At 50.3% G+C, this 16,128-nt stretch overlaps 1 long non-coding RNA gene across 1 annotated transcript; it reads right to left on the reverse strand.

Annotated features, from left to right (window-relative positions):
* Positions 1 to 412: 412 nt before the first annotated feature.
* On the reverse strand, positions 413 to 13,201 carry LOC119509282. The gene is made up of 3 exons (XR_005211664.1): positions 12,690 to 13,201; positions 12,357 to 12,412; positions 413 to 673 (listed from the first exon to the last, which is right to left on the reverse strand). It is a non-coding gene; the product is annotated as an uncharacterized LOC119509282 (long non-coding RNA).
* Between the last annotated feature and the right edge of the window lie 2,927 nt (positions 13,202 to 16,128).

The raw sequence follows: 16,128 nt of genomic DNA on the forward strand, positions 1-16,128 counted from the left end.
CTTCTACTTGCATCTGTGCCAACGATCACAACAGCTAAACATTTTCTGGGCAGACAGCGATCCGCTCCCCTTCCTCCTCACACAGCTGGCATCCTGTCAGTTCCCAGTCCCTGCTACCCCCCCACACACACACACGTGCCCACCCTGTGCTCTCCTTTCCATCTCTCCGACACATCCTCAGGCCCCGGTGACACAATCCTGTTCTCTGAGCAATTGCAGCCAACTCCTGGATTGTGGCTTTGCCTCCAGGATCTCCCTCTCCAACATGCCATCAGGAGTTACTAGGGTGAATCATATGAAATTGCCAATATTTTCCTGTTTCTGAAAATAAAACAAGAATTCCATGTGGTTCAACCTAATAGATGGCATGTCTTGATTTAAAAATGTTAGTAACAAGTTAAAATCAGTTCTACACCATGTAGGCAAATAAAGCACACCTGCAGGCAGAATTTGGTTCAAGGGCTGCCACGTTGCAATCTTGCTTGCAGGGAAAAGTGCAAACTCTTTGCAGATGTATGACCCAGCCAGGATCCCCAACCCCACCAATCCCCACTTCTACCTTCTGCTCCTTCTGCTGGTGCCAGGAAAATTACAATTCAAATCCTGAATCTACCACATTCCAATTCCATTACCTTGAACATCTTATCTTCACCTCCCTGAGCCTCAGTGTCACCTGCCAAAAGAGGGAGAGATTCTTTGTTTACAGAGTTCTTGTGAAGAGTTAACTAGACCAAGTTTCAGAAAATCCATAATTCAGTGCCAGGAACTTAGAGGAACTTAGTCAATGTCCATTTCTCTCCCTTTCCTCTTCTGAACTTCTGAACTTCCACAGAGATTAGTTTGCAACTTATCTGTGTGCCTCCCAAATGCCCCCAGCCAAAAGGCTCCTTTGGCACTTTGCACATGCCTGGGAGGTTAGCACACTGTGTATATTTATCACATGATGCATCCAACCTCTTCCTGAGTTATTTGAGGACGAGGCTTCTGGTTTTACATCTCTGTAATGGCCCCAGGGCTTAGCACAGCTTCTGATGTACATAGGGGCTTAAAAGATAAACGCCTGTTGAGTACATGGGTGAACTGATGAATGCAACATTTCCTTGTACATAATAGGAGCCCAATAATTCCTTGGTGACTCGGGATCTGACTTGGTTACATCTGTTGGTGCCTGAATTGATTTCCAGGAAAACATGGGGGGAGGGATTGTTTTCAGCCTTTCCTGTTCAGTTCAGTTCAACAAGCATTTAGTAAATATCCGCCATGAGCCTGAGGTGGGGAAAGGCCAGCGGTTAATATTGATGAACAGCACATGCCTTGCCCTCATTTCTGGGTTCATCGTGCCAGTTCCCCCGACCCGTTCACAGAGTAGCCATGGAAGACCCCTCTTAGTGAGGACATGTTTGTCCCTGTCCTTTGGCCAGACTAATAAGCAGGCAGGCGCAGAGATAAAGAAGGTGCAGTGTCTGCCTTCCACACTCATGCTCTCGGGCTCACTCTCGCTCTCACACGTGCACATACACACACACACGCACACGCACAATCGCCTCCCAGGTTTAAGAGGGAGCAATCTCATTTCAAGTGTCATAGCAACAGCGGGCCTGCCCCCTCCTTCCAGCTGGGGTTTTAAAATAGTCTTGTGACTACTTCGTTGTAGGTTTGCAACAGGTGTCACACCGACCAGGGGGGACGTGCCAGGGGGCATCCTTCCATTGTGTCCCCCGGATTTGGGGTGGGGCGGGACCTGGGTGCCAGCTCTCCAGGTGGTGCCCACCCCGATGCTCCACAGGGCAGTCCGTCCTTGAGCTCATAAGCGAGACGATGGTGCCCCGTCAATCACCTTGGAGAGCAAACACAGCAGGGACAGATGATCCTGTGTAATCTGCTTTAATGCGAACCACTTTCAGGGAAAGAAGTGGCATTTCTGAGAGATTGTCTGAGTGGCGGAGCTGGGAGCTGGGATCCTGGGTCTGTAAACCCACTAATCTTTCCACTCAGAAGTGCAATGAGGATTAAATCAGACAATGCATATGAATGCCCCGCGGTGTGAAGGCACATGCAGTGACGCCCTGCCTTATCTGGTATAACTCATCCAAAGTGCCCAAATCCTGAGTGTAGAGCTCAATGACGTTTCACGTGTGTAGGCATTTGTGTAAAGAATCACAGCCTTACCCGATATGACATCTCCAGTAGCCAGCAGGCTCCATTCTAAGGACTCTTAATGCATGCCCCCCCTCTCCACGTACCCCCTCTCCCTTCTGGTCTCTCTTCTAGCTCCTGAGTTACAGGGGGTAAAGATCTCTGAAGTATAGCACTGCACTGGAGTATTGACGTTGACGAGAAAATTGCACCCGATTACTGTTGTTAGGAATATTTTTACTGGGCTTGTTAAGTGGTCGTAAATAAGATGATGGCCAGTTATAAAGAACTTGAGAAACTCCCTATTGCAGGGAATTTGTGTTTCCAAGAAGTCATTGATACATGGCACCTTCCTGCCACCCAGGCCACTGTCTGTGAAGCTGGGAAAAGAGTCCCGGCTCCCCCTGTCCTGTTCCCCACATTTCTAGAGGCACCCTCAGAAGTCACGGGGCTTGGAAGGGAGATTGCCAGGTGTGACGGTCAGTTCTACTCCCAGTTGGGCGACTAGCAGGTCACGGGGACTTGAGCCCAGCTGGGCAGCCTCCTGGAGCCTTGGATTCCCCATCTATAAAATGGGGAAGTAAGACTTGCTTTGTCTTTCTCTGGCCTTTAAAGGTGAAAATGTCCAGATCCCCAAGACCTCTCTGGCCTGGCTTCCTCCAAATCCTCAGACAGAGAGTGGGGCACGGCTGGCTCATGGGGGGTCTCCATGGAATTAGAACAAAGTGCACCTGCTGAGTGGGTGCAGCCCCACAGGTACCCAGCTTGGGGAGCACATGGCCCCTCTGTGAGAAGAAGAGTCCTGCGTCCTTTAGACAGGTGTAGTACTGCATCAGGGCATGCAACGTGGCCAGCAGCGGGTGTGCTGGTTTTCGACCATTACTTGCCACCTTTGTGCAGTGCACAACCTGCAGAACTGTACATGGTGTATTTGGTTATAGAGTAAGTCGTTGAGGGAAAGCGCTCCTAAAGGCCATGAATCTCCAGTTTTTAGGAAAAAGAAATGGACTATTATTCGGCCATAAGAAGGAATGACGTCCTGATATGTGCTGCAAAGTGGATGAACCTTGAGGACATTATGCTGAGTGAAATACAGCTTGGCATATAAGGACAAAGACTGTATGATCTCACATATGTGAAATATCTAGAAATAGCAAATTCAGAGACAGAAAGTAGTTGAGAGGTTACCAGGGGATGGGGAGAGGTGGGAAGAAGAGGTTGTTGCTTTGCAGATTGGAAATTTTGGGAATCATTAAAGAAATTTTTTTCCTGCAAAAAAAAAAAAATTCAGTAACGGATAACTGAAATAAATAAATAAATAAACACACACACAGGGCAAATGACTCCTTTAGATATTTAATGCCATTTCTGAGGAGGTCAGTAAGCTGCAGTCCATGGAGCAAATCTACCCATGATCTATTATTTTTTTATGGGCCATGAACTAAGAACAATTATCACATTTTTAACGCATTGTAAAACAAAAAGGAAAAAAAGAATACTGTGAGACAGAGAAATCTATATGGTGCACAAAGCCTAAAGTATGACAGTCTGGTCCTTTGCAGAAGTTTGCTGGCCCTGGATTCGAGAATGATCTACAGTACAGCCCACACGTGCTGAGTGCACACAGTCTCTTGGGTAGCCTTTGCAGATAGCCTTCTTTAGTTTTCACATCAGCCCAGTAAAATGCGTATCGTTGTCCCTATTTTACAGATGAGGAAACTGAGGTTTAGAAAGCATAAATAATCTGACCAGGTCACAGAGCTCATGACTAGCTGTGCCTGGATTCCCTGCCACTTTTCTAAATAAATCACTTTATTGTAGACCTTTTGAATTCATTGGACAGGGTCAAATGCGACAGGGCTGATGTCTTGTATTTTATGTGTGTTGTCTAATTTGATCCTCAAGAACCCCCAGAGGTCATCACCATTGTCCCCTTTTCCTAGATGAGGCCAGGGAGGCCCAGAGAGGGTGAGCAATTTCCCTGGGGCTGCCCAGCTTATAAGAGGCAGAGGTAGGATTCAAGCCCAGTCTGTCCCATCCAAGAGTCCCGACCTCTGCCTTCCCTAGCTGACCCCTTGAGCCCCATTCTTGAGCCCGATCTGCCAGCTTGGCCCACTCCGTTCCTCTTTGTGGAGAGAGGAGGAGGATTCTGTTCACTGTGGCCTGTGAACCGAGGGCCTCTCCTAGCCCAGGGAAGTTGGGAAAGAGGGGCTGAAAAGGACCCTAGTCAAGTCCCCAAGGTCCTCAAGCAACAGAAGGCAGCAAAGACTAAGCAATAACTAGAGTGGGAGGCAGGCCCCGGCTGTCTTATCTGGGGGCTGTGGGCAGGAAGCCAAGGCCACTGTGGGGGCAGAGGACTTGGAAGGAGAGGACATTTGGACTGTTGCATGAGCTTCAGTGTGCTCCAGGGTCAAGGTCAGCCTGCAATCCAAATGAGGGCCCGAAGAGCTGTGGGCACACAGCGTGTGTCAGAAATAACAATTAAATAGACACACCACCAGAAACGTGGAGTGCAGGACATTTCGTCCTGCAAAGGGTCTGAGGTCAGCTGCTGGCTGATAAGCAAAGCAGTTTAGAAGTGTTTCCCTTTAAATGATATTATTAAACATTTGGAGCAGTCTGCAGTCGGGCTCAGGATGCTGAGCACAATTGTGATTATGACCATTATTATTATTTTTATTTCTAATGGTAAAAATTCTTCTGGAAAGTCTGAAATGACACACACCACAGACCAAGGTTTTCCAAACAGATGTGTGCATACGGATCACTCAGGGGTCTTGTTGAAGTGCAGACTCTGATTCCACAGGTCTGGGGTGGGGCCTGAGATTCTGCATTTGTAACAGACACCCTGGGGTCCTGGACCACACTTTCAGGAGCAAGGCTCTCCAGACCCCTCCTCCCTGCACACACACCCTTCCTGTCGGACACACAGGGGCTCACTTTGTGTTGTAGCAGAAGGGGCCCAAGGTTCGCAGTCGGGACCCACGGGTCTAGGCCTCAGTCTGCCCCTTGACGCAGTCGGGCCATTGGCAAATTATTTTAGTTCTCAGTATATGTTTCCTTGCTGGTGAAGTAAAAACAGTGGACACGTAATCCACAGAGCTGCTGGGAGGATTAAGTGCTAAATGAGATAACGTGCATAACGATGATCAAGATGTGGCCTCTGTACATTTATCTGAGTCTGAAATTGCTCTCAAGGGCAAGTCCTCACTCCCAATACGCTCGGGGCACCCTGAAGGCCACAGGCTGGAGCCCCAGGTTTTGCAGTTTCTCCCAGGTGGAGCTTCACTTGATGCTTGAGAGTTAGAAAAGCAGATTCCTTCCCAACATCTATTCTTGTCACCTCCGCAGCCCCGGACGCTCCTCTCCTGCTTCCCCCCTTTTGTCCCTCCCCTCCTCCCCTCTGCTGTCACTGTGCTCCCATGGGTGCCCCTAGTTCCCTGTCCCCGAGGTTCTGTTCCTGCCCTCCTGACAGGAGCCCTCCAAGCCCTTCCTGCACAGCCCCCGCAGATCCAGCACTGGGACCCACCCCCAGAGCAGGAGGGAGGAGGCAGCTGCAGGGAGACCCCTGCTCCCCCTCACCTCGGGCTGTCTGTTCGCACAGCCTTCCCCCATGGAAGACCCCGACTCCCTCATGGCCCCCCCAGCCCCCTTCACATCAGATGCAGCACCCTCTCATTCCCCTCTGGGGCGGGGTGCATGGTGGTCCCCAAAAGACACACCCAAGGCCTAACCCCTGGTGCCTGAGAATGGGGCCTTAGTGGGACAAAGGGTCTCTGCAGCTGTAACTCAGGGAAGGGTCCAGATGGGCTCATCCTGGGTAACTTGGGGCGGGGTGGGGCCTGAAGCCTACACCCAGTGTCCTTCTAAGAGGAGGACACGGCAGCGGAGGAGCCCCAGGAAGGCAGAGGGAGCGACTGTGGTGAAGCTGCCACGAGCCACGAGCCACAAATGCTGGGCCCCCCACGCGGGAAGGGCCAGGAGGGTCCCCCAGAGCCCTCGGAGGGAGCGTGTTCCTAATGACACGGATTTCAGACTTCTGGCCTCCAAAACTGGGAGAAAACAAATACCTAAGCCATGAAGTCTGTGGTTATTTGTTTCAGTTTCCTGTTGCAGTGGCCACAGGGAACCGGTACGTCCCCCGGAGACTGCTGTGTCCTGCAGGAGCCGCCTGGGGGTGCTGCTGGGGGACCAGGTGACCTGGGTCCTCGGAGCCGCGGCCCCTTTCTGTAAAAGGGCTATGCCCGCTCCCCACCTCTCCAAACAGCTTTGACAGTTAGATGAGAAAGCATCGAATATGGACTCTAACAGGCCCTCAAGAGACATTTTTAGTAAGAAAATAAAAAGGTGGCAAATGCCAACTTTATGCCAGTCTGAAGCCAACCCCATACGTTCTCCCTGATTATAAATCCTAGCTCTTTATTATAAATACCGTGAATGGAGAGACACTCTCCACATCTCCCCAAATTTGCCCCCCTCCAAGCTTCTTGGTGCCCGCCCCCCCCCCCAGTACCAACCATGTAGTAACAATGGTAGCTGCCATTTTGGGGTGCTACTTGTGTGCTGGCACCCCATGTTTCATTTTATTAAGTCCTCCCAACAATCCTAGGAGGCAGGTACCACTGTCCCCAGTTCACAGAGGAGAAGACGGGGGGCAGAAGGTGAAGGGCTTCCCCAAGGTCACACAGCTGGCGGGTCACAGCACCAGTGTCGGCACAAAGGACTGTCGGAATCCAAAGCCGGGGAGCTCCCTCCCTGGGCAGAGCCCCAGGACTTTCAGAAGACCTGCTGGAGTGCATTTAATCTCTTCCCACGATAGGGTATCAGCTTCCAGAGAGCCATGGCAGGAAGAGAAGGCAGTGGGAGGATATGAAGATGCTGGCCTGGCAGCGGGCAATCCAGATTCTTGGCGAGCTGTGCCACTTCTCTCCGGGGCCTCCGTCTCCCTATCCGTTCCCGGGGGGGCTGGCCGGGACTTCAGTTGCTGAACTGCAGTGAGTGCCTCTAAGAGTGAGAGCGTCACGCTTCCCTGGATTTTCTCAGGGATCCTCAATTCCTTCTCAAGGGGAAACCAGGACAAGCACCCCCACTCCATGTAGCCACCTAACTGGTTGCCAGGTAGGAATCAGGACAAGATCCCCCGACTCACAGAGGTGGGGTCTTCTCAGTGTCCACCTCTGTGCTCCCCCAAATGCCCCTGAGGGTGATGGGTGTTGACACCCTCACCCCTCAGTCCTAGGGCTGCTGGCAGCTATGAGCCCAGTCCCTCCCCAGGACTTGCCCTCGGCCCAAAGGAGCTGCCTCCCCCAAGGCCATGCTCGCTTCCCCAGGCTGCCTGCATCCAGCAGCTGGTATATGTTGGGGTGCCAGGCCAGACCCCTTGCCCCAACCCGGCATGAGCTTGCAGGGCATTCCCGCCCCGGAGCTCCAGGTCTTTACTGTGACAGCATCACCGTCCCGCTCCTCTCTCCTGCCCAATCCTCCTTCTTCACTCCCCAAGAGGGTTGATGGGGGCATCCCCCAGGGCACCTTCTGCACCAAATCCCACCCTCAGGGGATTCCTACAAACCCAAGCCAAGACAATAGTGTTGTGGTTGTTTCTGTTTTTCAGATGAAGAAACAGAGGGCCCAAGTGGTGATGTCACTTTCCTCAAGCCACACAACTGGATGGCACTCTGTTCCAAGCTGCAAGGGCTGCTTCCCAAGTGTGGGGGCAAAATGGGTGCTGAGGTCAACCACCATGGCTACGTACCCCTCCCCACATCATATCATAGCCCTCTTCATCGTGTCATAGCCCCCTACACTTAGTGCCTGGATGCTTCCCTCAAACCCATTAAATTTGTCAGTTATGGGGCTGTCTCCCTCAGCTGTCTTTGAACTCCTCCTTCCCTGAGACTGTGATTCCTTAATCCAGCCTGAGTCCCCTACATCCACATCAACCTCCCACCCTCTCCCCATGCCCTGCAGGGCCGCCTGACCTCTGGCTCCTGACTCCTCTCCTGCCTCGTCACCTGCCTCTCCCCCTGCCCCATCCCCGCACGCTACCTTCCCACTGTACTGAGTGACTTTCACCGATTCATCCGAAGACTCATGCCTATTGAGCCTCCATCACCAATCCAGGGACAGGGGAAGCACACACGTTTAACCAGGACCCATGGTCCAGAAGCAGACGCACAGACGCACAAACAGTTCCCCCCAACAGGGTGAGCACTGCCACAGTTGGAGCAGACATGGGCTGCTAGGAAATCGAAAAGTGGGGGCACCTCACCCTGCACCATGGGCCATTTCTGCCGTCACGGAGTTTGCATTCCGGTGATGCAGCCTATGTGTAAACAAGTCGGTCAAATAAAATAATTACAGACGACATCAAAAGGTAGGTAGGGGAGCAACAGAGCACTCGAATGGTGACCCTCGGGCTTGGGTCTGAAGGAGCACAGCCAGCCTCTGTGCATCACATGTGCTGTTCCTTCCACCCATGACACTCCGGTGAACACCCACTTACCTCCCGAGACCCAGTTTAAAGTCCTCTCCGACGGGCCTTCTCCGAGTCTTTCAGGAAGACTTCCACCCTGCATATCTCATCTGACCCCGATCCCAGGTCCTTGCGTTGATTTGTTTCATTCTCTGTGAACTTCTCCAGGGGAAACCAATCTCCTCTGTTTTTTCAGCATCCAAAGTAGGTCCTAGTCCATACTTAGCAAACTGTGACCTCTGGCACATATCTGACCCATCAAATGTTTTGTAAATAAAGTTTAATTGGAACTTAGGGGCACCCATTTGTCTACATAGTATTTATGGCTGTATTCATAGTATTCATGCTACACCAGTGAATTTCGGTAATTGCAGATCACATTGCCCACAAAGCCTAAAATATTTGCTGTCTGGCCCTCTACAGAAATAGTTTGCCACCCCCTACCCTGGTTCATTGTATTTGTTTAGTCAGTACTCACTCAAATAAACAAATAAATTTAATAGGTGGATGACAAATTGTTTCCCAGAAATAGGCCAGTGCTTGGAACTGCAGAAGTGGGGTCAGTTACATACAATGGTTGGAGATGAGTTTTCAGGCACAATCCTACCAAATCAAGAAAAATGAAAGACCTAATATCCTTCACCATCTTTTTTCTGATTTTCTCCATCTTCTTTTCTCCTTTGTTGGAGCACTATCAAATTCCATTACACAGGGGGCAATTTTAATCCATAAATTGATCTAGCTTGGTTTCAAATTTCTCCAAAGCTCCTCTCCCTCCCTGGGCATCAGGCCAGGAGGCCCAGGACAGGGCTCGGCGTTGGTTGCTGTTTTAAGGGCACTGAATACTGAGCATGGACAAGGGAAGGCACTGGCATTAACTGAGTGCCTGACACCCATTGGGCACCTTATCAATGTCATAGCAGATGATATTCACAATAATGCAGATGGTGGCAATTGTATCCTCACGTGACAGAGGAGGCAACCGAGGCTCAGAGACGGGAGGTGACTTTCCAAACACAACAGTGCTAAAAATCCCAGATTTTCCTGAATTCAAATCCCTGCTTTTTGCATTGTAGTACTTTTCAATGGAGCAGGCACAGCTCTGTGTGGGTGTTGGGGGACAGGAGGCGGGGGATGGACAAGGCGTGGGGCTGTTAACAAGTGGGGAGTGGGGATATGAAGGGGGGCTTGCCTTGCTCCCCTCCTTTCTGCTGCTCAGCTGAATCCAAGTCCTGCTTTCTTGACTCCTCAGAGGCTGTTTTCTGTTCCAGCCGAGGGAGGAGTGTCAGGGGCTGGGGCAAGGAGACAAGTGCAGCCCCTGACCGATCACTGACATTTTGGCTGTGATGCTGGCCCCGTGGTTGGGAACGTTCAGTGAACATGGGCGATGCAGAGCGATTTGGACAGAAGAAGTGGTGTGGCACGAGGGCTGTCAGAGGACGAGGGGCGGGAGGAGAGCTGGAAGTTGACGGGGGGAGCTTGCCACAGGGAAGGCCTCTGACTCCCCCATTGTAAAGAACTCCGGGCCAGTGTCCTGTTGTCCTTCCCAGGCCAGGGGAAGAATGGCGCACGAAGCAGGATGGGTGGGAACTCGGCCGTGCACCCTTCCACACCACCGATGGCTCTACCTGGGATTCTATTTGTCCAGCAACAGTGAAAAACTAGCAAATCATTTTTATCAAAAGTGACAAAAACAGGACAAATGAATATCAACTTGCAGAGCTACAATGCTGTGATTGTGCCTTCTGCTGCCATTTTAGTCCCCTCTGACTCGGTGTCGCTGGGTGCTGGGACGGGCCTGGGGATCACCCTTTCGCACATGCTGTAGTCACTGGCTCTCAGACTTGGCTATACATTAAAATGATCTGCGGCGCTTTCAAAAGATGTGGATGCCAAGAGCCCACCTGGCCTCCCGCCACCTGCGGGCTGGTGATATTTGGTTTGAGCGCCGTGTGTGAATCCACCACGCAGCTGGAATTTGAGAACTGCTGGTCTCTCACCAGTTCGACTTTATAATAAATCCTCCAAGGACAGCCTTGATTCTCCTCATTTTGATATGTCTGCCTGGCTCCGGCACTCATATTCTTGTTGCACTATTGCCTCTGGAGACGGGTTTAGGATGAGCTGGAGGAGACACGGAGCCGGTGGGTCTGGCTGGCCGGGGGATGGTGTTGTAGCAAGCAGGCAGCGGGCAGGCTCCTCTCCACATGCAACCATCCTCCTGCTTTGAGGGGGCAGGCACCCTGCTAGCTGCAGGGGGATCCCAAGAGGAAGAGAGGCCCAGCTTCTGTCCTGAGAAGGTCCTGGTTTACTTGATTCAAATCCTGGCTCCTTTGACTCACCACTGCAGCATTTCCAGGTGACTGGTTAGAAAGGCAGATCTTTGGGCCCTGCCCCAGAGCTGCTGGAGCAGTAATCCAGGCAGTGGGGTGGAGCAGTGTGTGTTTCACCAGCCCTTTGGGTGATTCTGATGCTCGCTATGGTTTGAGGACCAGGGTCATGTTAGATGACCTTTCAGAGCCTCCTTGCCCTTTATTGTAAGATGGAGATGATAATTTGATTTCATAGGGTGACATGAGCTCACGCATCTAAAGGGCCTGGGATATTTATCTGGCAAGTAGAAGCAACACCTAGTATTTCCTGAGTATTTCTCTCGGCCAGGAACCTGGCTCCCTGTTTTACCTAATTAGCATTTAATCCTTGCCCTAACCCTACGAGGCAGGCACTATAAGCCTCATTGTACAGATGAGGAAATGGGGATACAGAGGCCCAGGTTTGCGGTGCCCCAATGCCCTTCCTCCTGATGTAGCTGCAAACCTGAGTCCAAAGGAGGAAGTCAAGGCTGAGTAACAAGCAGGGCCCCCAAGGGAGCTAGGCTAGCAAATCCTCGAGAGCAACCACCCCTTTTTCTAGGAAGACTGCAAAAGTGGGAACAGGATTCTCTGTATCTGCCGTTTTGAAGAAAACTCTCAGGTGATTGCTACCCAGTAAGGCACATTTTCTTATGGAGGAGCAAACAGAGCCTTGACGTGAAACCAAATGACTGAAGAAAATGAGAAATGTAGGTTTAAAGAGAGAGCTGAAGGCCTGGCACGCCTGTAGCTGAGAATGATTTATCAAAAATACATAACAACCTTCTTCCCTAACAGGTATCAGAATGAAAAAACCGATGAAAGCCTCATCAGAGGAAGAGGGCAGGAGCAAGCAGAGCGGCTGGGTGGGCAGCCGGGCCCGGCGACGGGCAGCCCTGGGTGGGGACCTCTACTTGGCCCCTGCCCCCCTCGCACCACTGTTGTTCATTTGTTTAGTTTTGGTGTTTTGCATTTCAGTTCTCCCTATATTTTTAAATCCATAAAACATTACAGGTATGGCCTTCTGCAGCTGACGTTCATTTATGTTTACCATCTCCAGTGTTCTTTCCCTCCCACATTTCCACATTTCTCCTTGGGATTGTTTCCCTCTTGTCCAAAGAACTCTTTTTATTCAGTATTTCTTTCAGTTTTAGTTTGCCTGGAAATATCTTTTCATCTTCATTTTTGAAGGATATTTTTACTGCTTATGTAGAATTCTAGTTGGCAGTTATTTTCTTTTTGCAACATTCCATTGTCTTCTGGTTGCATTGTTTCTGTTGAAAGGTTGGGGATTGTTCTTGTTCTTTTGATGGAAATCTGTCTTTTCTTCCTCCTTCCCTCCCTCCTTCCCTCCCTCCCTCTTTCTTTCTTTCTCTCCTTCCTTCCTTCCTTCTTACCTTCTTTCCTTCCTTCTTTTATTCTTTCCTTCTTTCAATAATGAAGTGTATTAAACCTGCAGAAAAGTGCACAAGTCTTTAGTGTACACACGGCCAGACATCCCCAAACTGAACACACCCATGAACACACACATGAGCAAACAGATAAAGAAACAGCTGGAGAGCAGTCTCTCCAAACCCTCCCTCTCACACTGCTTCCAGTAACTACCCCCCAGGCAGGTCCCAATACCCAACTCCCATTACCATCCCCATGGATTAGTATTTCCTGCTTTTGTACTTCATATAAATGGAGCCCTGCGGTAGGTTCTCTTGTGTCTGGCTTCTCTTGCTCACCGTGATGTTTGGGAGATTCATCCATGCTCTTATGTGTAGTTGTAGATGCTTTGTTCTCAGTGCTGTGTCCTGTTCCACCATGTGAAGACTCTGCAATTAATTGACATATTCATTCCATAATGGCTGGAACGAGCTTTGGGGGATTCCTGGTGATGTGCAGAGCTTCTGTGTGTGTCCTGGTACATACATGTCTTTGGTGAACACACCTGGGGTGGAATTGCCAGGCCCAAGTGGATGCTTTTGGCTCTGTAGATGCCACCAAACAGTTGTGGAAAGTGTCCGTATTCCTACCAGCAGTGACTAAGAAGTCTGCTGCTGCACATCCTCCCCGACCCTGGGTAGATTTGTCCTTTCATTTTAGCCATTCTAGAGGGTGCTATGCCAGTGTTTAAGTTCAGCGTTGACACCCTTATTGGACTGGAAACCCCAAGGTCACAGGCTGCGGCAGACCAGAAATCGGAAAGTTCGGGCAGGAAGCAGAGGCAGGAGGAGGGTTCCCAGCAGTTACAGATCCTGAGGTCAGATACAGCCGTGTTGGTTTCATTTTGCAGATGAAGAAAGCGAGGCTCAGAAACCTGAAGGGACTTTCCTAAGACCACACAGCTAGGAGGAGTTAGGCTCTGACTGAGATCTGCCTGCCCTCTTCAGGCCCAGCCCATGGGGCCATCCGCCCCCAACACTTGGCTTCTCCAGCTACTTCCGGGGCCCTCCGCTGCCCGCCCCTAACCTCTGCCCCCTGACACAAACGCATCACAGGGAGGTCATGTGACTGTCCTGGGGCCCTGCAGCTAACAGGGGCTGCACTGCTAGAGCAGTGGTGAGAAAAGGAGAAAGCGAAGTTCTTCTTTATTTTCTTGGCATGAAATGATGTTTGTCCTGATTCATAAGATGACAATTGTTTCCAAATGGTGTGTGTGTGTGTGTGTGTGTGTGTGTGTGTGTGTGTGTGTTCAGGCAGCCTCACCAGAGTGGCCCCAGAATGTCAAACACAGCAATAACTCTTTTATTTTGATCTCTGAACATTCACTAGAGCAGGTCTGGCTCACAGAACACCGTTTTTGAAAGTGAACTGGTGATAGGAGTAAATGTGTGTGTGTGTTTGGTGCACACTCACAAACACTCAAGCAGGCACATAGAACGGGCTTTATCAATGCCCTTAACTTAAGGGTGAAAGGGTGAAGATTGAAAGTATTCACTACCTGGGGCGCTGCCTGAGACTCCTGGAAAGTTAGGAAATGTGTTCATAGTTCAGTCCTGGGTCCTGGATGTGACCCAGATATAGAGGTAAGTAAAGGAAACTAGCAGGCAATTGCTGTCCGTCCACTCTCCCATCCATCTGTCCATCTCTCCACCCAGCATCCCTCATATTCACCAGGCACTGAGCTGGGTGCTGGGGTATGGAGATGCACAAAACACATCACAGTGATTTGGAGAGATGAACATCAGAACAGATCCTGGCCATTCCGTGGGAGCAGGGCTCTGACTCTGTGCACGGGGGCAGCCACTCCGGGAGGGTAGGGCCCTTACCTTTCCTGTTTGTCACTGTGTCGCTCGTACCTGGGATGGTCCCAGGCCCCGTGGACGCACTCATAAATATGCCACATGGTGGCCATGAGGGCGGGCTAACTTCACTGAGGGAGTCAGGGAGTGGAGGAAGTTAGCGAATACAAGAAGCATCTACCCATTCATTCATTCTTTATTCCTTCACTTGTTAACTGAGCCATTTGCTTTTTGGATGTTCATAGTCCAGCAGGGAGGGAAATCAAGTAATGATTAAATTGCAACCTAACTTGGAAAATGCTGCCGCAGGGTCAAAGTCGAGTGGGGGCCCAGAGGAAGAAGTGGCAAAAGCCCCAGGAAGTGTGTGTAGCTTCCTGGGGGAGGTGGCCTTTGAGCTGGCCTCAAAGAACAGATGGCAATTTGCAGGGTGTTCTGGTTTGCTAATGCTGCCATTATGCAAAATACCAAAAATGGATTGACTTTTATAAAGAGGGTTTATTTGGTTACAAATTTACAGTCCTAAGGCCATGAAAGTGTCCAAACTAAGGCATCAACAAGAAGATACCTTCGCTGAAGAAAGGCCGATGACATCCGGAACACCTCTGTTAGCCGGGAAGGCATGTGGCTGGCATTTGCTGATCCTTTGCTTTTGGGTTTTGGTTTCAAAATGGCTTTCTCAAAATGTCTCTGGGCTTGTCTCTCTTAGCTTCTTCAGCTCTTGTGCATCTAAGCATCTGGGTTCCACTCTTAGCTTCTCTGGAGCAAACTCTGGGCTAGCGTCTCCAAATGTCTCCAAGCATCTCTCAGCATCTCTGTCTGCTCCGTAACATCAGGGGTGTTTTGCCCTCTCTGCTCTCCATGTGAGCTCTCTTTAAAGGACTCCAGTGATCTAATTAAGTCCCACCCTGAATAGGCAGAGTCCACACTTCTGTGGAAATAATTCAGTCAGTGATTCCACCCTAATCAACAGACTAATCAATCTGCCCCCACAAGATTGCATTAAAGAATATGGCTTTTGCAGGGGACATAATAGATACAAACTGGCACACAGGGCCACGGAGAGGAAGGTGTAAAGATGTCAATGAGGACACTGGGCCATTAAAATTGGAGTTTCCCCAACTCTGAAGACCTCAATCTTGGGGAAACTGACAACATATCACAACATATGTGTGCAAGTGCTTTGCAAACCATGAAGGACCACACAGATGACAAATGTAGAAGACTAAGCAGAATTGTGGAACCTTGGATGATTTTAAATGCAGGCTTCTCAAGTCTATGGAAGGGTGTTGGCTCTGCGTGGAGCCATTATCCCTCTTGACACCACAGTCCTATGCAGAGCTTACCGTTGTTCAAAGAAGCCCCCAGCTATTGAATTTGGGATGGGCCAACTTTAGAAACTCCATAATCATTGGGTTTTCTATTCATTCATTCATTCATTCACTCTTTTTTAAATTTATTTGCGGCAGCGAATCCCTTTCTTCTTAAGCACTCTTACACATAAGCTTTATATAAACCAGACCAAAGTGGGAGTTACTTGAGTTGTAAGTGGAAGGAGGACCTGGCCAAGACCCCGCCCCTTTTATCTACCGTGAGCCCCAGGGGCAGCCTGCATAGTGCTTCAGGCCTTCCAAGGAACAGAGTCAGAAGACATCACCCGTGATGTAGGAAATAAAATCAAAAGAGCGAAAGTGACTCGCTCCGTCCGCAGAGTGTGGTCATAGCAGAGTTGAGCCAAAACCTCAGGCTTCGCGGCTCTAGGGCAGGACTTTTTCCATAAATCTGCCCAGGAAATCCAGCCTCACAAGGGACAAGACTCAGAAGGTCCAGAGTGGTCGACTGAGACTGCTCCTCACATAGTGAGGATGGCAGAACTGCTCCAGAGCCTCCCTCCCCAGACTCCCAGCCCAGTCCACCATGGCCAGTGGAGAGGACACAAGCT

This window comes from Choloepus didactylus, chromosome 14 (genome assembly GCF_015220235.1).
Source record: "Choloepus didactylus isolate mChoDid1 chromosome 14, mChoDid1.pri, whole genome shotgun sequence".
NCBI classification, from domain to species: Eukaryota; Metazoa; Chordata; class Mammalia; order Pilosa; family Megalonychidae; genus Choloepus; species Choloepus didactylus.